Genomic DNA, 23,592 nt, shown 5'->3' on the forward strand with positions numbered 1-23,592 from the left:
TTTGATTATGTTGTAAGCATTTATTTTTATCAGATCAATGAAAAGCAATAGGCTTGAGTTTAATTTTTCTGAATCTGTGTATTTTCTTTCTAGAGGATCTTACAGATTCTTTAAACTATAGAGTCCAGTTATGTACATTTGGTTCTTAGGATTGTACATTCAACATTCATTAAAAAGGGTTGTTTTATTATGTTTACTTTATTATTAGACCATTATAAAAGCTTTCTGTTTATTTACATGCATTCAACATACCTACAAACTGTCTTGCCTCAGGAGGAAACTAAGCAAAATTCATAAATTAATAATTTAAGGGAGCAATACTCAAGTAGCATTTTGGTTATTAAGTTAAAGCCTTAGAGTCAGTACTAGCCACTTTAGCAGTACTTTACTTTTGAGTTTTATTGGCTGAAAATAACTTGTTAAAATAGGACTTTTGGAATAAAATTTAAGACACATACCATTTAAAGCCCCTGCCCCTCTTTTTGATTTATGAGTATGTTGACATATTATTAAAGAATTTTTAACACTTTCACAGTTCTGCACTTTGATTTCAGAGAAGGTGTTAATCTCTCTGGAAGTTTGAGAGTGACAAAATGAGTTGTGAGTTTTTCTGGGAAATTTGGGATTCTTTATTAGAAGCCTTAGTTTTATAATGGTACCTGTATTAATGTTGATTTATCTAACATGTGATGTGGTGGTATGATTAAATGTGCATCAATGGAGTATCTTCCTTTCTCATTTTACATGTTGTCTTTAGTTGGTTTGGTCATGATGTTGCAGTTCTGATAGCTAATGTTTAGAGGCTCAGCAATTCAGGACATTATTTTTAAATTAGCAAAATAAAATAATTTAATTTCCCTTTCACTTTTTTATTATTCGTAGTGTCAAAAATTTAAATTTTTGGTGAATGGACAAGTGGAAAAAGGTAAGTAATAGTGTAATAAGAAGCTTTATATTATATATACTAGTCTTATATACATTATAAGCATATGTATTCAAAGAATCATTGGCACTGTACTTAATCGAATTTAGTTTTTGAAGAATGGTAATAGGAATGATGTGAGAGCATAGAAAATATATGGAAGTTTAATCAAATGTTATCCATAAGTAATTATAAGATTCATGAGTATTGTTGTGTGTAATTTATTTATTTTACATCCTGTTACTATTGCACAATATGCATGTTTATGAGGAAAAACTTGCTTTTTCTATTTTGTTTTGAGTTTGTGTGTAATAAAATTATATTTAAAAATGGTGAGGATTTCAGTTTTCAGTTTCAATTTTTTGTTTTTGTTTTTGTTTTTGCAATGTGTTTACTTTCATGTGAGAGTGATTGATCTGTAGCTGTCATTTTACCCAAAGAGGAGACAAATGGAATTGGCCTTTTAGAAAAAAGTACGCAAACAGACTGCATTCTTTCTGTTGATAGAATTATGGAAGGATTGCATGAGGTGCCACATTCATTTTCCTATTGATTGTGAAGAGGATTCTGCAATGGGGTGCTGTTTTCAGTGGATAAGGAGGTGCTATGATTAGTTACCTTTCTTGTGAAAGCACTACAAAGGGAAATGCAATGAGTGCAGTGCAGTGTTCTCAATTTGACAGTTGTATTTGTTAAGATTTTTTTCCTCATTGAAGTCCAGCCTGTTTTAGAGAAACATACATTTTGGTTTTTTTCCTTTATATTGGGCTTAGTAGATTTCCATGCATTTGACCCTTTAAAGAAATTATACATTATAGACAGTTTTACATTATGTACATTTCTTTTTCTAGTCTTCTATTTGTAAAGCTTCAAAGCTGATGCAACAGTGCCCTCTATAGTCTTTTAGTGAACAGTAGATAAATGTAGATGATTTGGAATATTCACGTAAGAAGCAGTATATTTAAATTTAATTTTTACTCAGACAAGAAACCCCTTTTGCCTAAGTAGACATTCTTGTTTTTCACTACAGACTTTACTTTAAACAAAGGGAACAAAAGACCATTCTGAGTTTTCATTTAGAGTTATTGGCTACCTCTTGTTGTTACCCAGTGGTAAATCTCAAGTTTTATCAGACGTTCATCAGAGTAATTTGAGATAGAAGGAATCTTACAAGCTGTACTGTCTGTTCGTGAAATATCTTTTTGAAGTTGAGCTCCAAAAGGGGTATTTTAAAAAATAATTTAGTTCCTTTGTACTTGTTTCTTCTGTTTAATTAGAATCTGAGTGGGCTGCTTAGAACTTAATTTTTACTTGTTCCTGAATTGGGTAACCCAGGCTTTATACATGACATTATTTAAATTCAAACCAAGAGAGTTATACAATGACTAAAGTGTTTGTCATTTATTAGCATTGATTTAAATTTTAGATTTCCATTCCTCTCTTTTTGGTTACCTATTTGAGTATGTATATTGATAGCTAAGTTTTTCATTATAAAATATAACTAAATGTGAAGTGATTAATTGATAATAAAAGCAGGCATCATATTTAAATATGATTAGAAGAAAAAAATTTCATGGACCAAGTTTATTTTGCTTCTGAAAGTGTTAAAGAGCCTGGGCCCAAATCCTGTTTTCTCCATTTGTTCAGTATGTAATGTTGAAGACATGTCCTAACCTCTGACTCTGCTTTCTCTTCTGTAAAATGGGAGTAAAAATAGCTTATCCTTTGAGGGTTTGTGAGGAATTAAAGATAATGTATATAAATTGGCCGGGTCACTCTAGATGCTGAAATGGAAACTTATTTCAAAAATTACAGTGTGAAGGTAAATGGCTTTGTTTCATATGATGAAGTTTTAATATAAAATCTAGAATACATTTAATGCACTTTAGATTTTTTTAAAAAGTCCTATCTGGCAACTTCTGGTGACTTACATGATTCTGAAAGTTGGCACAGCGTTCCTCGGTAAAGTGAATTGACAAAATGATGTGCTTTAACTATCAACTCTCTGCATTACTCATTTCCAAACTTCTTAAATAGGCCATCTTTATGAACTTTATTTTAGTAGACATTTACGCATAAACCAATATTTGGCAACATGTGAAAACTGATAAATAAAGCACAGGGGAAAAATCAAGAGTTTTTAATTTTTCTTCTTTAGCTTATCTGGGAATACTTAAGATGCATTTTCATTTACATATATTCTTCGTAGTAGTCTAGAGCCCTTATTCACGTTTTCTAGATAAGTGGCTGTGGGTTTCTCTACCAGCTACAAAGAAGAGTGATATGTAAAATAGATGAAAGTGGAGCTTTTCTGGTTGAAATGGAGATTCAAGGCCTAGTGTCTCTCTTCTTTGAAGGAACAAAGTATAAAAGCCACTTGGTACTGTATTGTTTGTGTGTGTGTGTGTGTGTGTGTGTGTGTGTGTGTGTGTGTGTGTGTACACACACTCACTGTCTTAGTCTTCTTCCTGTTGCTACAACAGAACATCACAGCCTGGGTAATTTGTAAAGAAAAGAAATTTATTTCTTATAGTTGTGGAGGCTGGGAAGTCTAAGGTGAAGGGGCTGAATCTGGTGAAAGTCTTCTTGCTGGTCGACACTCTCTGCAGAGTCTCAAGGGACATCACATGGCAAGGGATCTCATGAGAGAAAACCAAACTAGCTTTTATAACTAACTCAATCCTGTGATAAACTATTAACCCATTAACTCATTAATTCATTCATTCAGGAGGGCAAGCCCTCATGACCCTCATCACTTTTTGAAGGCCCCACCTCTTAATACTCTTACACTGGCAATTAAGTTTCAATGTAAGTTTTGGAGGGAGCAGATTTTCAAACCATAACATATACCGTTTTTTGTGTAGGGGCTTTGTCTTACTTTGGTTTGAATTTATAGTACCTAATTCTGTTCCTGGCACATAAAAGATGCTCAATTAATGTGTGCTGAACACAGAATTTTTTGAACATTGGTCCTTCCCTTATTGATATATAAGATTTGAAATACTATATGCATAAAAATGCACAATTTAATGTGGCCCTGTAATATTGAAGTAATTGTATCTCTATGAAGCATTTAAAATAAGCACATTTTCAGTATAACTCATCAATTTATTTTTAAAAAATCAAATTGTTTTAGTTACAGATAATGATGGGAAATGGATAAAAAATACTCAAAACTTTTCTTTAAAATGATTAAAAACTGTTGTATTCTACGGTGATGAGTCTAGCTAGCGATTCAGACATTTCAGATGACCCAATGATAAAAATAATCTTACACAAAGAACTTCTGAATTGAATTTTCTCAACATTCAGTGAAGTGTTGTTTTTCTTGTCCAGTTATTTGTGTTTCATATTGATTTTGAGTAACCTTAAATTTAATATTATAATAAGTTACATATTCTTTTTAGGGTACAACTTGGGTTAAAATTGAGAACTGCGAAAATATCTTTTTTATCATTATAAAGAAGCAAGCAATGTTTTAAGCTGTTAGAATGAAAATGAGCATGCTCTTAATAAACCATATATGAATGCTCTTTTTAAAATAGTGACTAGTTGCAGTAAGAAACATATTTAAAATTAAATTCTGGCTTATAGACTGACAAGATGCTGTCTACCCCCCCCCCCCCCAAAAAAAAAATCGAATAAGGTATTTTTTTTTTTTTTTGCAATGAGAGTACCAAATTAAGAATCTGCTTAATTAAAATAGTGATAAGTGTAGATTACATTACTGAAGACAGTGAAATACAGCTTCTCTGTCTAGTGAGAGCCTGCATAATTTACCAAGACTGTACAAAGAAGCAATGGAGCAGCCACTGTGGACTGTTGGAGGAAACGTCCTGTTTATTCTACATACATTTCGTTTTTAATTAAAATGTCAGTGATAATTTTATAGCAGTCCTCCAAAAAAAATCCTTCTTTAAATTTTTTCAAGGTGATGGAATATGAGACGAGATCATTACTGCTGCTGAACGAAACAGATTAAACCTGAGGAAAAAATAGCATGCTATTATGTTTTATTAATTCAGTTTTGTTTATTATGACTTGATATTGAAGTACATGATGATATATATATGTTTTTCAAATGAGTCTTGCATGTGAAATGTGGCAAAATCTTTGAATATACATTTTATTTAAAAATCTTTTGGAGCCACAAGCAATATTTAGGTGGAGCCAGAAGTAGTACTACTTACAAATAAAGGTGTAAGTATGTATACTGTAGAATTCTTAAGGTAGGGCAGACACCTCCTAGGGGTATATCAGAATCAACTGAGTGTAATTTCCTTCTGAGCTCTATCACTAGTTTATGATAAGGGATAATATGTTGCACGTGAGTGAGATTAAAAATGTGATTGGAAACCAAAAAAATGATTGAGGATCCCTGTTACATTATATATTTTTGTCCTTTATGTTAAATATATTTAAGAAAACCAATGTTGTATTTAACAAGAAATGTTGGTGGGATTTTTTGCCTTCAAGGGATAAGTGGGTAGTCTAGGGTTGGACTTGCCTATCTTCTAGTGCCACCACATGATGTGACCTTTGTTTAGTTAACTTCTCTACACCTTGGCTTTCACATTTGTAAACTAAGACTGATAATGCTACCTACATAATAAGGTCACCATGAGCATTTAATGGGATAATCCATGTAGACTACATCATATAGGAAGCATCAATAAATGTTAACTATTTCATTATTATTTGTTATTGGGTAAAACACTTTCTCTTTCATCAGGGCAGTAGAGCATTGCTTATACTTAACTAACTTAATAAAATAATTGTTATCTTTCATGGTTTATCTGTTGATCTTGTTTTTAGAAAAGTTGCATATGCTCTTCTGTGTCTTCAGGTACTGTGTGGTGAAAATTCTGCTGCTCCTTATTTTGTCTTTGTCTTCATATATCAGCTGCATGGGCACCAGTAAATGTGATCTCAATGCTTGTGCATTCCAATATATCAGCTTAGGGCTTTGCTTTAGCTTGATACAGGATGGAACTAACTGAATATTTTCCAGAGTTCAATTTTTTTAAAAGGTCTTTCAGGTGATCACCTGCTAAAAACTTCTTAACTTGGGAAGCTTTGTAGACAGAAAATGGACATGTTTTCAAGAATTTGAAAGTTTATATGAGAAAACAATATGAGCAAGAACTTCTTAAGATGGTTTTGTTCAATATGCTTTTTTTCTTCAAATTTCAATAAAATGGTAAATGAAAGAGGTGCAAAGATAAGTCACATGCTATGTAACCATTATTTGTAATGTTTACAAATGTTGTATAAGTTGTGGAATGTTAACATTCATTTATTTTTTTATCTTGTTGTGTTCCAGGCATTTTTCTAAGTGCTAGTGAAGCCCCTGCTCAAGGCACAGCTGTAGATGATTCAGGCACTTACTTACATGTTGATCACAATTATTTGTGATGAATTCTTTGCTCTTTTAAAAATATTCCACATTCCTTATAGTTTTCCTCTTTGACTTAGTGTACATCCTTCCTTGTCTAGCCAGTATTACTGTTTCTCCAAAGAATGCTGTGTTCCTTAAGGCTCTGAATTGCTCTATCTTTGCTTGTTTGGGGAATTGTACTTAGATTCTTGATTTAGCTTATGATTTTGATGAATACCTTGAAATAATTTATCAGTTTATTCTTAACCAGTTTCGTCTTGACGTTTCTTTCAGAAATTGGTTAAGTTTTCCTTTCCTGGTCCTCCCGCATACAGTGCAGATAATTATATATTAACACAGTTTTTTCATTGCTTCTACCACAGTGACACTATAAGATGTTTGCCAAAGTGAATTCATATGATTCAGAACTAAAATTAAATCAGACTTCCAAATCAGTGTCTCCTAAAGTCGTGGATTAGAAACTATTTACTTTCTTCCGTTAAATTAGTTAAAGCCAGACATCCCTTCATATTTATGGAAGCATCTCATTTATTTCATGTATTCTTTAGGGTTATCATGAACTAGATTCTATCAAAGACTAGATAACTTTCTATAAACTTTAATTTTTGGCATGTATCAAGGGACCTTGTTTTCCGATGGAGTTCTTGAGCATTTATACTTATGTAGAAATTTTCTCCTTAGCTTTGAATGACTTGATTTCTCCATGCTATTTTACACAAGATTTCTTCTCAGTTACTTGTGTATATTTTAGACAAAGAAAGTTATATAATAGGTAAAACTAATTTAGTTTGTGGAGATTTTACGTATAAGATGCCAGACATATATTGATGCTTTCTGCTTTTTGGTTTAATTGATAATTTTTGAGCCCCTACTGTCTGTAAAAATCCACTGCTAGTCACTGAATTCCCTGTTTCATGTAACATATTTAGTGTGACTGTAAAGTTTCCTACCCTTTATCCCGTGACTTGGGATCATTTGATCAATCAAGCAAGCAATCTGAAATGGAAATGATTATGAAGCATTTACAACCAAGTAAAAGATGTTTATGAAAAATAAAGGGAAAAATGTAAGTTATAAATTAGTTACTAGTTAACATAGTAGCTAAAATATTGTTTTACAAAAGGACATTGTTTATGAATTATACACATAATTGAGTGTGTAATGTTCACTACCTGGACAGTTTAAGGATGTATTTTAACTTAGGAAAAGAGCAATCTTTGTATCTGTTAATTTCATAGAAAACAAAATTATGGTCTATAAAGTTTATTGTCATTTGATAGTAACTAGATTCTTTCCTTATAGTCAACCCAAGACTTGGAATAAGCCTCCTAAAACTAAGTGTTGTTATAATTTATTTTCTTTAATTATTTACTGCAATTATTTGATACTTTTATATAGTTAAAATAACATTGTCATTAGGTGACATCCCTTTTGGTTTCTTTGTTTAGTTAGTAGACTCTAATCTGATTTTTCTGAATTATTTTATTTTAATTTTTGATGGTTTTATGCTTGACTGTGAGTTTTTGACTTTTGATGGTTTTATGCTTAACTATGAGTTTTTTACCTCTTTCTTCTACTCATGTAGTCTGAAGAAAAAGGGTCTTTCTTCCGAGACTAGGTTTTTGGTACTCCTCTTGCAGATGCACACAATTTTCTTTTAAAATAGTTTCACTGTAACCTTGCAGGATCCTCACTCTTTTTCTTCTTGTCTTGTTTTTTAACTAAATTCTTCCCTAATTTTCTTTGATACTTAGAACAATCATGCTTTTTAAATTAAACACATAAAAGTGTAAAAAGTATTAAGTTTTTACTCAGAATTCAACCTTTTAGAGTTAACATTTTGACATATTTCCATGCACACATATTTAACACACACATAGATACACACACCTGTGCATGTGTGTGTATAATCATTAATGTATTATAAGTATACATTATGTATTATAACTTTGTACATTGCTTTTTTTTTTAACTTAAAATATTAAGAACATTTTTTTCTATGCCATTAAAACCTCTTCAGGAACATAATTTAGTGGCTACTTAATATTCCATCATGTGGCTGTATAATAATTTCCTTAATGATTCCCTAATTTTGTAAATTAGGTTGAGTCTAATTTTTACTATAAATTGTAGCACTTTGGTGTGGGTACATAAATTATTGTCTACATTAAAAAAAAATTAGTTCCTTAGGATAGATTTCTAGATGTAGAATTAATAGATCAAAGTATATGATTATTTCTAAGGCCATTGATACATATTGCCTAGTTGATTTCATAAATAATATACTGGTTTATGCATTCATTATTTATATTTTGAAATTCTAAGCCTTTGTTTAATGTATCTGAAACATTAATTTGGAATTCTGTTTTTATAGTTTTTGCCATTTGGTGATTACAAGCTGGGAGTAGCATTCTTCCCTTCTTTGACTGCATTTTATTCTTGGAACAAAACCAAAGAGATATGTGTTAGGGAAGCTCAGTCATGTAATATAAGGCATAACGTGATTTTCCCCATTATTGTGAGAAGTCAGTTTTCAGTGATTTAATGGTCTTATAGTCAATAGATGGCTATTTGCAAAGTCGGCTGAGTTTTAGTACACTGTATACTAGTAATTTACCATGTAGATGAACACAGATATAGACACATTTATGTTATTTTTTGAACAGTTACAGGTATGATGTTGATTAATGTTGGCAATTTCTATTATGGCTTTAAAAATAAAACAAAACTATAGTGCTACTATTTTTAATTTAGTTATTGGACTTAGTATTATAATAGTTTATTTGTAAGAAGAAAGCAAATAATGTTTATTTTATGATAATTATTACTAATTGATAATTTAGACTTTGGAAAATATTACATCACCACCTTCTTGATATTGTAACTACCTTTTGCTGTTGGTCTCTACTTTCTTCTAACTCATTCTGTCTGTGTCTTCTTATATTTTTAATGCAATTAGGGAATACTTACTGGCTTCTGTGACACTTTTTTAAAAAAATGCTAATCTCTTGGTAGTTTTCTGTTAGTGATATGAAAATGCTGCTACCACACTGACATGGACATGTATGTGTAAGTGGGAGTGTGTGGGAGTGTTGTTGAGAGGGGATGCTGCTGCTCTTTTCCAAGCTGCTGGGTTCTTAACTTTGTTTCTTCTACTTTTCAGCTATAAACACATCTACATATGTACACTATGTACCTGTTTACAATTGCATTCTCCCCTATCTTTTTTCTCTCATTCTCATTCTTTCTCTTTTTTCTTTTATCTCTCACAAGCATGTGTGCATAAATTAATTTTCAAGTGTTAAAAGCAAAGATTGCAGGATCTAATTTAAATGCTTAAATTTTCCTTAAATTTTCTCTTTCGTTGTTTAAGTTATGGTCATCTGAATATTTTTATATGTTTTTATGAGTACAGGTTGTTCTTTCACTGTGTTATGTCTCTCAGTGAAGAATAAGTGGTGGAATCAGATAGACTCTTAGACAGTCAAACTTGAATATGCAGATACATCACCTGGGTATCTTAATAAGGTTCTGATTCAGTTGGTCTGGGTGGAGCCTGAGATTTTTCTAACAAGTGCCCAGGTGATGCTAGTGCTACTGGTAGTCAGACTTTAGACTCTGATTACCTGCTAATAAAGTGTCATTTATGTATTTAGAACAGGAATGCTCAGATTTAGAGTCAGTTTCTTTACACTTTAGCTATAAGAGTTCAATATCTGCAGGATTTAGGGGTATATTTTCTCTTAAAAACCTAATTTTTCATGTTTCCTCAGTTTTCTTTGATTTAGGCAATTTTAAAACATAGTGGTTTAAAAGATCTGTGAGTCTTGGATCGTCTCTGATGGTTCCACATAAAGCTTTACTAATTTAGTTTGCTACTTAGTGTAGACTAATGATGACGTATATCAAGGTTTATTTTAAGTGCTTATATTTTATAGTATATCATCTCCTACCGATGATTGAAAAACTTTCTGCAGAGAGTTTCGGGAGTGAAGGTGAGGTCTGGGTGGCAGGATGTGGAATTGGGAACAGGGATAGAGGCCTTAGGGTAAATCTGAGAACTAGGTTACTGCATAGAAATGCCTTTATTCTTTCTCATCTCTGTGGTTGTCACTAGGAGAATCATGGATAATTGGATTAAAGTGAATTACCTGATGAAAACAAGAAAATTACCTGATACATATGCAGGAATTGTTCCTGTTATACTTTGGATTAAGATGTCTATTATGTCTTTTAAGTAAAGAGATCCATACAGTTTTCTTTATAAAAACAGACAGAACTTCTAGTAATAGGGATGTGTATCAGAACCTGAGTAGGGATTAGAAGATGAGCTCATTTTGCAATGGAGATAATACGACCAAATTCTGCAGATTAGCCCATTATTTGAAGTCCAGCAGTCAAATATGACCATTGTGAAAACACCTGTATATGTAAAGCCGGTAGTTGTAAAGTATTTTGGTTTACAACATTGTTAAGGAAAAATGATCAGATTGCCTAATGTGGCTGGTTTCTGAGGTGACAGAAGTCACATACTCTATTATAAACTCAAAAAAAAGAAAGATGGGAAGCCTTCCCCTTTTCAGTAAGCACTATTCTTGAAAATTAATTGTATTTTAATTTAGTAAAAAAAAAAAAAAAAGTCATCCAGTGTAGATTTTGCTTTTCCAAACCTTTTCAAATATCATTTTAGAACTAGGCACAACATTTAAGTTATATCTCCAATCTTATTTGTCTATGTACTTTCAATGAATATAGATTGCCCTTTCTTTAGTCAGCCCACATTTAAAAAGCTTATGTTTTGCCATAATACAGTAGAATTATTTGTGGTAATGTTACAAGTCTCTAAACTGCATGAACATTATCCTGCTGTTTTATTGTTTTATAATGTAAAAGTAAATGCAAGCATTAAGAAATGTGCAATGCTGTCAAGCTCCTTCAGGATTTAAGAAAATTGCCCTAACTGTTGAAGAACTGAAAATAATCTTTCAGGTCGCAAAGAGCAGTTGTTATAATATTGCCTAGCATTTTGCTTTCTTTTTTCTCTAACCATGGTGGTGATTTGAGTCAATTCTGAAGAAACTCAGATTTTATTTGATTTCAACAAACTGCTATTTCCTTGTAAGAATTACATATAAAATGGCATGGTTAAAAATAGGAAGAAAATAGAAGACTCATTTTTAACTCTGCGTAAGCCTAAGCTATAAATCTGTTTCTTGTAATAATAAAAATTGTGCAGCCCACTTCTTGATCTGATTTGTGAATTTGAAATAATAGGCACAAATAGTATCTGTTAATCAGAAAACTGTGAAATTATGTTGTGCTGCAAGCTCTTCATAACAATGAAACAAACATACAAACAAAATTTTAAAGCCAAAGGCTTCCCAGAAAGTTACCACTTGGCAGTTTGGGTTTTTAAAATGTAAGGAAGTAGGTATTCCTTACGGTTTTTAGCCTTTTGTCCTATCTGTTTTAAAATATTTCCATTTAAATGCAGATTTTGATTTTCCATCTGGGACTAGGTAGAAGCCATTCTATTATACTACTAAAAGAATAATCCACTTTAACACAACATTTCTCCCTAAAGGGATGGTCTTTTCTAGTCATAAGGTATTATTTTTCTCAGAATGATATTAACATTCATGATGTAGCGATTTTATCTTGATTTAAAAGATGTTTTGTTCTGGCAGTAAAGGGGATTAGGAGAATGTCCTTTGTATCCTATTGCTAAAAAAATAGTCTTACTTTGCTCAAGATTAGGTATTAGTAATTTTCAAAGAGTTTTGGGATGAGTCTATGATTTAAATATTTATAATATATAAAACTTGAAGCTCAGTGAAATGGAAATTGCCAAATTCATTAAATTGAATTCTTAAACAAAAGAATTGGGTTGTACAAATTTTTTTTAATAGCTCAAGTAGTATGTTTGAAAATTTCTGAACATATTGTAACTTTTTTTGCTTTCAGTTTCTTTTTGCCTTGTAAAGAAGACGTTTGGGTACATAAGAAAAGTGTTAGAGCAACTAGTTACTGCATTCATGAGTGGAGAAATGTTGATTTTGCTTCAGCCTTGAAATTTATTAAAACTTCCAGATAAAGAGGGATTACATTAATTAAATGGAATGTCTCAGGCAGAAGAAGGAAAGCTCTGAAGGCCTTTCTGCTATTTGTTGGGCGAAATCTTGGCGTGCAGAATGTAGCTATCCAAGGCTTAAAGCACGTTGGGACCCTGTGTGGGATGCCAGCACCATGCCCCTAGGCACGCTGTCATTCAGCCGGCAGATTAATTAACCAGAGGCTGCACAGTCCTTCTCCAGAGCCTCGTGCTTTCAGTCAGCCCATTCTTGAGGCAGAAAATACAAGGGTTTAAAAACCTTTTTGATTCAAAAAAGTTTTTTGTTTTTTTTTTTAAACAAAATCAGGGTTATAGTGGCACTTTTTCTAGGAATAGTTTTGCTCTCACACATACATACATACATATATATGTTTTGTATTTTTTTTTGTATAAATATATACACATATATCTTTTTTTCTCTTTGCATGAGTGAATTATTTTAATGGATTAAAAACTTTAAAACCCAACCAGAGTATGACATGTGTAACCTCCAGAGAGGATTTTTCTAGTATCAATCTGCATCCTTAAAAACTCCTAACTAATAATTTATTAAATCACACTGGGTAGCGAGCTCTTGATTATCATTTAACAGTGGCAAATTAACTTAGGTAATTCATAATTGTACTATATTAACATATATATTTTAAATTAGTTTTTACTTTTTATTTTGAAATTTTAGTTAAAAATTGCTTGGAGGTAAAATTTGAACGTTAGTCTTTATTTTACTGTAGAAATACTTGCATACTGTGTTGAAATTCAAACCTATACCTATAAACTTATAAGGTTTCAGCAGTCAATTTAAAAGATGCATTTATATGTCTGACTAATCACATCTATGCTCATTCAAATTATCATTATGATTACTTTCTGTCTTCAGCAAGGATATTACTATTCATACATACATAGATAGTATTTTGAGACAAATGAAGGTTTTTACACTACAGTGTTTTAAAAACAGTTTTAAAAAATAACTTTTAATATAAATTTCTTATATAGTCACTTTTAGAATGAGTACATTAAATTTGCTTGTTTTCTCTTTTCAGTTCAGCTTGTTTTATAATATTAAGCATATTTAATAGCTTATGGGTAATGTATTAGTAAATCTAAACATTTTCTAAATATAGATCAAGGTCTATGTCATATTTTATTTTTTCCTTAAAATTAGGAAACAACAACGAAATAGCTAAATGAAAAAAAGGCAGGCATGTTTTTATTTAAAATTTTTTAGCAGTGTAGAATATAACTCTTTCCCTCACTCCCCCAACCTTTTTTCCCTGACACTGTCAATTTTTTTAGCACTCTCACTGGAATTTATTTTGTTTTAGTAAATAAAAGACAAGTCATTATTAAACAGATTTTGCGTTAATTCAATGTATGATTACCCTTTGCCATAGGTACTTTTAAGGGCTTTTATCCAAAATAAAATTCATTAAAAATGCAATTAATAAAATCTATTGTTAATGACTGCTTGAGTGACTGGCTCATAATTGGCTCATTACAATAAAAAAGCAACTGTTTAAAAATCTTGACAATGAGCTACAGTACAGAGTGAACACTTCATTGTAAGGCCGTATGTGACTACAGGATCCTGAAGGTGAAGTAGAGAAGCGTGTAAATTGGAGACTCCAGCACAACTTTCTCTTTTACACCAGTACAGTGAGTTCAGGTCATGACCCAGCATGGGCTGTAGAAGTAGGAGCCCCTCTTATTTACAGTGTCCCACACTGAAGAGTAAACTTAGGTAATATAGTCCACTTAAATGCTGGCACTCAGACTCCTCTTTGTTTCCTTTCTCTAGAAATCTTTTCAGTTGACTTAAATTACAAAGTTGTAATCAGGAAATCTTTAGTTCTGTTGGGGCAAAACTAACAAAGACAATATTGTCATACAAGCCATCATTATTACCTGCCCTCTTGTTAATGGAGGAAAGCATGTAAATAGCTCTTTTTCAAGGTCCAAATTTTTTTTAAACATTTTAGAGATTTGTTTTTGTTTTAGTGTTTTAATATTTGTATTATTTTTAATTAATTCATTTTATTTTTAGACCATGGGTCCTAAGTAAGATAAAAATATAAACGTGGTGATGAGGAAGAAAAGTAAACTGTACGTGAGTTTTTTCCTTAACAAATCAAAGTTTTATTTCTCTTTTTATGTCTCCAGCTTAGCAATGATTTGACGTACTGTGTGTGAACTTTGCAGTGTTAAACTTTGGGATGTCAGATGTCAGCTGTTCTCTTTAGATTATAAAATTTTTAAATATTGACAAGTGTAAATAAGAATGGTCATTAAAGCTCTGCTTAGAGTTCCACCTATGGGGCAGAAATCCTGAATTCCAACAGTAGTTTAAAGGGCTTCTTTAATGAGCCCTCTGTTTCTAAAATGCTTTTCCTGTTTGAGGCTAGAAAAACAGTAAAAGTTTTAAAGACTGATGACTCCTGCCTTTGTTTAGTCTACAACAGTAATATTAATGTTGCTTTTGTGTTCTGGTGACTGCCTTAGGTGTAATTTTTCATTACATGTATTAAAAGTTGAATTATTTTGAACTCTGAGCTTTAGATCTGCCCATATGTGAACCTAGAGTATAAGCAAGGCAGTTACTTCATGATCAGAGTCACCGAAGGCCACTTACATTAAATACAATCAGAGAATTTTGATATTAGGAATTTAATATAAATTAGGAAAAAGTTCTTAATGAGATATTCAATAATTTGTAAAGTCATAAGACAAATTTAACTGACCTCATTGTAGCTTAAATAACCAAACTGCTTGGGTATTTCATCATTTGTCTTCCATTTATGCTGTTTTGCATTCTTCTCATCACTTTATTTTGTAACCTGTGCATTTTTTTTTTTTCCTTGTAGAATTAAGAGGAAATGCCTGGAGAGGAAACAACCATTTAAAACACTGTGGAAATCACATTGCTTTCTGGTTGAATTTTTCTTTAAAGATCAACTTAATGCAGTTTACCTGTAGTCTTATAAACAAAAGTGAGCAATGGCTTTCTCACACTTAAGGCTGAGTGACACTTACATGCAGTCCTCCTCACACTTACATGCAGCTGAGCATGCAAGCTGATGCCTTTGTGACTTATAAATATAATTTATAAATCATTTGGTAAATGCCATGGTTGTGTCATACCAGTGCAAAAAAATATTGTATACATGTAGGAACTGATCTAGCTGGGAAAATTATTGAGAATAAAAACTTCACTGTTTGGTTCATAAGGATATTTTGTGATATTTATAATTTGATGTCTATTCATGCTCAAGTCTTATGGCTTGACACAGGGCTAACATTTCTGACCTTTTTTTGGTCTTCATGTATTTTATTATTTACTCAAAGATTGCTTGTGTAGGGTGGAGTTCTTTGTTCACTGGCACTTCAAAAAAGAGGGTATATGCGTGTATTCAGAGTTAAACAGAAATATCATCTATGTATTGCTAATCTTTAAGGTATTTCACAGGTAAACAATGATTAAGATTAAGATGTCTCCTGTGATATATTAATTTGTCTTTCTATGACCAAGGCATATTGATTTTGAATATTAAAGAAAAGCTGCATCCATTCATTCATCAAATGTGTTCTGAGTTACTGCTGTGTTCTGGGTACTGGATACAAATATCAATAAGAGAATGACCCAACTCTCTTAGAGTTCGTAGTCTAGATTACTAATGACCGTACAATATTATATGATGATGATAGAGTTTCTTGTTTTTTGTTTTTTAAGCAAATGTTGGTGTATAGAGAGATTGGTTTTTACCTAGGGAAAGAGTAGGATAGGCAATTAGGGAAATAAAGATGAGTAATGATTCATCAAGAGGAGATGATGAATAACTTCTCAAACTGAGAACATTCTGTATGGAGCAAGGCGATGTGACAGATCATGGCACATACCTCTCATAGTTTGGTGTGACTAAACGATATATATAAATAATGGCAGGAGGTAAGAGTGAGAGGGTAATTTGGGAGCAGGTTGCAAGGAGACTTGTGTGCCTTGCTTTGGAGATCCCATTCTTTAGCTAATGGGGAGTCATTGAAGTTTATAAGTTAAGAGGCAAAATTTATATTTTGCAGTATTTGTATTTTGTAGTAGTGTAGAGGAGGCATAGAGAGAAGAGAGATGGGACTTGGTTTTTTGAATATATTGAGATAAAGTATCGCAAAATAGGGCATAAGGACACTAAAAAGGGAGAAATCAAGTTTGGATAAATTGATGGTAGAGATCATCAGCATATAATTAATAATCAAAGTCAAGTAAGCAAATAAGCTCACATGGGGATGAAATGTTGCATAGTGGCAAAGAATTTGGATTTTTTTACCTGGTTGCCCAGCTGCCACTTACTAACTATGCAACTTTGGGCAAGTTACTTTACCTCTCTGTGTCTCAATTTTCTCTTCTATAAAATGGAGATAAAACTTGCCTATTTTGGAGGGTTTCTGTGAGAATTTAGTGAGTTAATATAGTGTGCTGTTATGTAGAGTTGGGAGTAAGAAGAGAGGGTAGATTCTTTTTTTCCCATGAAGTCATTTGATAAGGAGGAAGAGATGGCTAATCAGTAGAAGGAAAAAGTTTTGTAGGATAAGAGAGATTTGGATATGTTTATAAATTAAGAAGTAGAAGAATTTATTGAAGGTACAGGTTAGAAAGGGGATATGAAGGTACAGGTTAGAAAGGGTACAGTTGATTGAACAAGATCCAGGAAGATTTGGAAATGATGGCAGTAAGAGCACTGTTTGGTCAGCTAGCTCTGGACAGAAGAATATGGACATATTTAAAAACGAGGAACAGAATGCTAAAGGACTGTCCATCTAACAATTGCTGTTTTTCTCTGTGATCTTGGAGGCAAGACCACTTACCTCAAATGGGTGGAGGTAAGGGAAGTAATTAAGAAATCTGAGGAGAATTTTAAATATTGGGAATGATCTCTTAAGAGAAAGGAAAAAGGAATTGAGGATTGCCAAACTACACAGAGTACAGGTATGGTTGGAAATCAGAAATTTGCAAAGGGGACAGTATTCAAAGTTTAACTTCAGTTAAATTGAAACAAAAACTAGGAATGTTGGTAAGTAAGACCACTTTTTAGGAAGAGGTTACTTATTTACTTATTCCAAAGATAAGTAATAATATATTTTATTTTGAAATATATAAAGCATTCCAGAAATCACAGCAGACAACAGTTGCTAAATAAAATTTCTATGAGAATAACCTTCCATACTTCAGAAAGCAGAATACAAAATTAATATTTAAAAATTTAAATGAATACAGCTGTTCAAGGACAGCATTTTCTGGGCAACAAACAACAGATGATGCAGTCAAAATGGCCACTTAAATGTTTCAGTGATGAAAGAATATCATGCCAGAAAACAATACATAGAATTGAACAAATAGCCCTCTCACTATTACTAATTGCATTAAGTAGGCAAAGACCCATAGATTCCTACTTAAATGAATTAAAAACAAAGTGAAATATCCACAAATAAGCTAAATAAATATCTGGATTAATAACATAGTGTTGCAATTTTTTATTATGTATAAGTTGCTTCAAGAATTATTTGTTAGCTTTTTTTATTTTTCAAATATTCTTAAATGTTTTTCCTACATCTAATTTTGTTTTTCCATTTTTAACAATTGAGAATAATCTTTAAAATACTACCATTTAGTTTACATTAATTTGTATTACAGAGGATTAGTAAATACCCCAGTGTTAACTACTTACTCTTCTTTAGCTGTTGAGAAATGGACTGATTATAGTTTAGATTCATGAATGTAAAGCAAACAAAACTCCAAATGGAAATTACTTGTCAATAGGGGAACAATGGTTGAAAGTAGTAATGTAGAGATTCTGGTAGTATTTTGTTTTGTTTTCTCTCACTTCTGGTAACTAACCAGAGTCCCATTTAATGCTTATTTTTTTTTTCAACTTTTGATTGAGGAAAACTTCAACATTCATAAAAGTAGAATAACATTGTGAATTCCCATGTAGCCATCTTCCAACTTAAAAAATTTTCTACTCATGAAATGCTTGATTTAACATATACAAATTCCTGTGACGTCTTTGGCACCAATACAATAATGGCCATGTCTTCATTGTAAATATAGTAGTCTACAGTAGCATTTAAAATTACGCCTCAGCTTGTATAAACAGATATTGAAGAAATACAGTTTTTTCCCCATACTCTGAGCTTTTTTAAACCATTGCTTTTGTTTTCCTGTTAGGAAAACGAAAGCATCATAATTCTATGTCTTTTATAACAGAGATTAAAGTCATGTTACAAACATCTGCCACCTAGATGATAAAAATTAAACTTCTTTTGTAAATGTTATATGCTAAACTTAAATTGGGTAAGTTAAAGTGGGGTTTAGAGCAGCTTTGACCCATTGAGTAGTTATTTTTACCCTGCTTTAGAAAACTCTGAGAACTATTTTAAAATATGGCCACTCTTAAAAGTATATTAAAAAATTAAAATCAGAATAGCTTTCTACATTTTCTCCAGACATGTAACAATTATTAAATATAATAATTTGTATTTCTGAAGTTTCTTAAGGAACAAAAAAATATGATCAGATTTTTGTTTTATGGTTAACTTTTTAGTAAGTTGTACTTGTTAAACAGACAAACAACTGGACTGACTCCACTACTCAGATCAACTCACTGGTTCCTAAAATTTTTCTCTAAGTCTGTGTATAACAGAGACAAAGCCTTTTCATTTTTCACCAGGAAATTGAAGAAAAGTTGTAATATGCAATTAACTTTTCTGTGGTTTTCATTTGTGTGTGTGTGTGTGTGTGTGTGTGTGTGTGAAGCATGATGAAGATTTCTAGGAAAAGTTACAGTTGTCAGAAATTGACCCCATGTCAGCAGTTTGGAGAATTAATTGAATGTCTGACTAACCTAAACACTAATGCTAACAGGCGAGCTACTCTGGCATTCATGAACATCACTTTGCTAAAAAGTAAAGAAAGAGATCTTAATAAGAGACCTGGTTTTCAATAGAAAGTGATATAAATGTGAAAGAAAGCCTCTAATGTTTTCCCATATTTTTGTTATTATTGATTGTCATTATGATTAAGGGAAATATCTTGTAAAAAGAGAATGGGCAATGAGGCAGGGAAAAATGGGGAGAAATAAATGTACAATAGTCTGAATGGAGAAATTCACATAGTGCATAGTCAAATTAAGTCCCATTTTATTTAATGTGAAAAATTAATTTTCACAAAAAGTGAATACATGTAAAAATCTGCTGGCTTGCATTGTATTCCTATTAGGACCACAGTGCTGGGAGACACCACATGTTTGAGTGGGTATGCTGTCTTGCCTGTATTTGGGTAGCTCAGTTATTTGTTAAATGAATAAATAAATGCCAGTGAACAAAGCAGGGGGAGTTTAGCCTTCACGTGAACAAGTATATAATAAAGTAACCCACACTCTTATGGAATGATGGGTTGAGTTATTATTTAAATCAAAAAAAGGATTCCTGAGTCAATATACACTTGTTTCTAAGAACAACCCCAGTCCATTCTTAATCAGCAGACTTGCATTGCCACCAGATGGAATTCTCAGAAAAGGTACCAAATATCTAATTAAATTGACTTGGATTATGTGGGGTTCTTTGTTAGTCTGCTGAAAACATTTCCAAAGTGAGAGTATAGTCATCAATAACCCGTTCATTGACTATATCAACATGATTTGGTTCATGGAAAATCTAAGGTTCAAGACTGAGAATGGGAAGCTTCTGATCAAGGGAGAGCCCATTACTGTGTAAGATCGCATCAGGAGCATAGGGAGTGATTATGATACTGACTGTTGTGGCATAGTTGATAGATTCATTATTCTGGAAAAATGGAGGATTTACCTAAAGGATGGGACCAAAATGTTCCTCATTCATGATAGGAGTGAACTTAGAAAAATATGACAACTCATTTAAGATCATTAGCTGCACTTCTTATCTCATCAATTTCTTGACCTCTTTGCACTGAGGAAAACCACATTATTACAGTCCAAGACATTGTTGACACCAAGAAGACTGGAAGATCTCTTTAGCAAATTTATTGTTATGGGCATTGTACTACCAGGAACCTCATTACTGCTTCTGTTGGTACTGCTGCAGCTGTTGGCAGGGTACTTCCTTAGTTAAATGGGAAGTTTGCCAGCATGATACCTTTGAATCTATTCCCAACAGGCAAACCTGCCGAACACAGTGGCCAAAAAGTGATAAAGCAAGCATCTGATAGATCCATGAATTTGTGATTTCCCTTGCTACTGAGACCAGTATTTCCCTTAAAACTTAAGCAAATTCATTTATTGGTATACCAATAAATTTCACAATAACAACCATGCTGTTGACATTTGGGGCCTAGGACCTCTATCTCTACAGCATTAGCCTGGAGACCATCTCCCTTACCTCTTCCTCATCTCCCTCCTCTTCCCAAAACAGTGGGAAAATTCCTATTTCACACCTAAACCTTTTCTAAGATTTCTATGGGAATAGGGTAAGGGATGGAGATATTTCTGTGTTCTGTGTCATTAATGAAATTTGCACTTGGTCCAAATTTGGTAAGCTGGGACAGAGTAAGCACAAACATAAGCCTAATATGCATTTGTAACCAAAAATATCAATTAAGTCTCATAATCATCACAAAAATAACTTGGGGGAAAAGAAAGGAAGGAAGAAGGAAGTTCTTGTACAAGTTCTGAAAGTCCTGCTTAAACTTTCATTTGGTGCTGGTCATAGCATCTCAAATGAAACTTTGTCAAGAGCAAAGGGAATTAGAAAGAAGTGTTAATATGAAGGAGTTCATTCAATATCTGGTATTCTAGAACTAGCAAGTGACAAATTTAGAAAAATAGGAAAGTATAGAGTGGCTTTCTCAACGAATAGCAAACTACTAGAACTTAGTTGCTACTCTTAGAGTAGCAACGTTGTGAGAATGACTAATGAATTATCCATTAAAAGGAATTATGTGCAGCCTTAAAGTAAGTGCTAACTAAAGCCTACATATTAATACATATAACAAGATATGAAATTATACATATACTCTGATAGCATCTGTGTAAAAACAACCATATAACTAGAGATTAAAAGAATATAACAAAAATGTAATAACTTGAGCTGCATTAGTTGGAGTGGTAAAATGTAATGTTAGACTTGGCATTGTGAAAAAGTTTCAACGTATTAGCAAGTGTCTGGTCTTTGGTTCATATTGCGTCTACTTTCACTGTAGAATGGCCCATTCTCATCAACAAGAAAGCATGTACTTCCCACTGGCGGCTATTTCTTAACTGTACTCCCTGGGAGGTGGGGAGGTATGGGATCGGGTAACAGGAAGGAGTAGAGGAGTCCTGGATAACTGTAACCTTACATAAAAATTGGTTTCTTTTGGTAGTCAAGGAATTCTCTAATTTTATATCCCAAGAAGAGATTTAATTTTTAAACAGAGTAGGGAGGGAAGAATGAAGGAGAGAGAGAGAGAGAAACAAGTACCCATATAAGCTCATGACTTCTTATTAAAAACAAGGGAACTGAGACTAAGAAGTTTTGTTTTTTTTGTTGTTTTTAAACATTTTATCTTTCTTGATCAATTTCAGGGCAAGCCTCCCTGAGTGAGAGCTGAAAGACTCTTAGGTATATGGTGAGAAAGACATCTGTGATAGTATCAAGGGCATGGATTTTTTAACTTCTGAACTGGAGGATGTCTCTGTACTCAATGGAGAGAAGGTGCTATCTATTAAAATAAGAAATTAAACGATGCTGTGCTTAATAGTCCTTCTGCTCAACCTATAGAAGATGAAGAGGATGATTTGCAGAGTGACTAATATTGCATAGGCTTCCTTCTAGTATTGAACACAGTTCAGTAACAGTCAACAATAACAGACTATTTTATCAAATAGGAATCTTTTAATCTGTTATCACCAATGCATGTGGTATTTGGTGTTTTTAAACTGTTGTACTCATTTTTACACTATTGGGTAATGTTAGAATAGTAATTGTCTTTTAGATATCTGGTACTTTTTAAAAATAGTTTTTCCAATGCCATTGGATAATAATTAAATACGTTTGAATTAGGTTGGTTTTGTGCCTTGGTTTTATTCCTTTTTACCATGATTTTGGGCCATTCTTTTCTGTCCATTTTACTGCAGATTGATTGAAATTTTGATAGATTGACAGGGTTAGTAGTCTTTATCTTTTCCTTCCAGCTCTCCCCCAGGAATATAAGGACAGATTAAAAGAGGATAACTTCTTTTACTATCAGTGAATTAGCCATATTATGGAACTCTGCTTTCTCAACTTCTGACTGATGGATATGGCTATTTTGAAAAAACTTAAGGAAAGGAAACTTACTATGTGAAAAAAGAACACGTTTTAGAGAATAGAGTCCACTCTAACTCTACTGGATAACTTTGTATCTTGGCATCATGATGGTTTCCAAAATATGTAAATAGGTGGAAATTAACTCTTGAGCAACAACAAAAATAAAAATTTCAGTGTAAAGGAAAACTCTATTATCTATGTCTTGATTCCATAATATTATTTTACAGCTTGATTTTATTGTATTTCCCTTTTCTCATTTATTTAAAAAATATTTGTTGAGTATTTATTGTGTGACAGGCCTATGTGCATTTCTAGTATAATGGTGAGCAAAAAGAGATGCAATGTTTGTGAGCATCTGCTTAGAGTATAGTAATTAATGTCTATGTTAATTACTAATTAATTACATAATTAGCTTTTAGTGTCTACAGACATTAGTCAAATAAACCATGTAAAACATAAAATTACAGCTATGACACGTGCTCTGAAGGAAAAGAATGAGGCTATAAAAATGAATTTAAACTGGTCAAACATTAGGAAAGGCTTTCTTGAAGTGAGTTAGGAGTGTTTCTCCAGTCAGGCAGCTGCTGAGTAAGTGCCAGAAAGAAAGTGTTTTGGTTTGAGAGATGCGTGTGGGCAAAGGCCCCTGGCAGGCAGGAGAGCAGCCTGGTACATAGTATTAGGCTGAGAGAAAGCCAGTGTGGCTTCAGTGTCCAGAGTGAAAGTTTGAGTGATATGTGAAGAATCTGGAGAAGTAGGTAGATTTGGGTGGCAGTTAACATAGGTTGTTTTATTTGTATGTGTTCATCAAGCTGTCCACTTTGATATATTTTTCTATATGTGTTTTATACT

General features: G+C 32.5%; 1 protein-coding gene across 2 annotated transcripts in view; it reads left to right on the plus strand.

Annotated features, from left to right (window-relative positions):
* Positions 1 to 23,592, plus strand: part of DPH6 (diphthamine biosynthesis 6) — a 183,002-nt gene that overhangs the window by 28,741 nt on the left and 130,669 nt on the right. The gene's annotated exons all lie outside the window — the stretch shown is intronic.

This window comes from Cynocephalus volans, chromosome 3, assembly GCF_027409185.1.
Source record: "Cynocephalus volans isolate mCynVol1 chromosome 3, mCynVol1.pri, whole genome shotgun sequence".
In the NCBI taxonomy this organism is placed as follows: domain Eukaryota; kingdom Metazoa; phylum Chordata; class Mammalia; order Dermoptera; family Cynocephalidae; genus Cynocephalus; species Cynocephalus volans.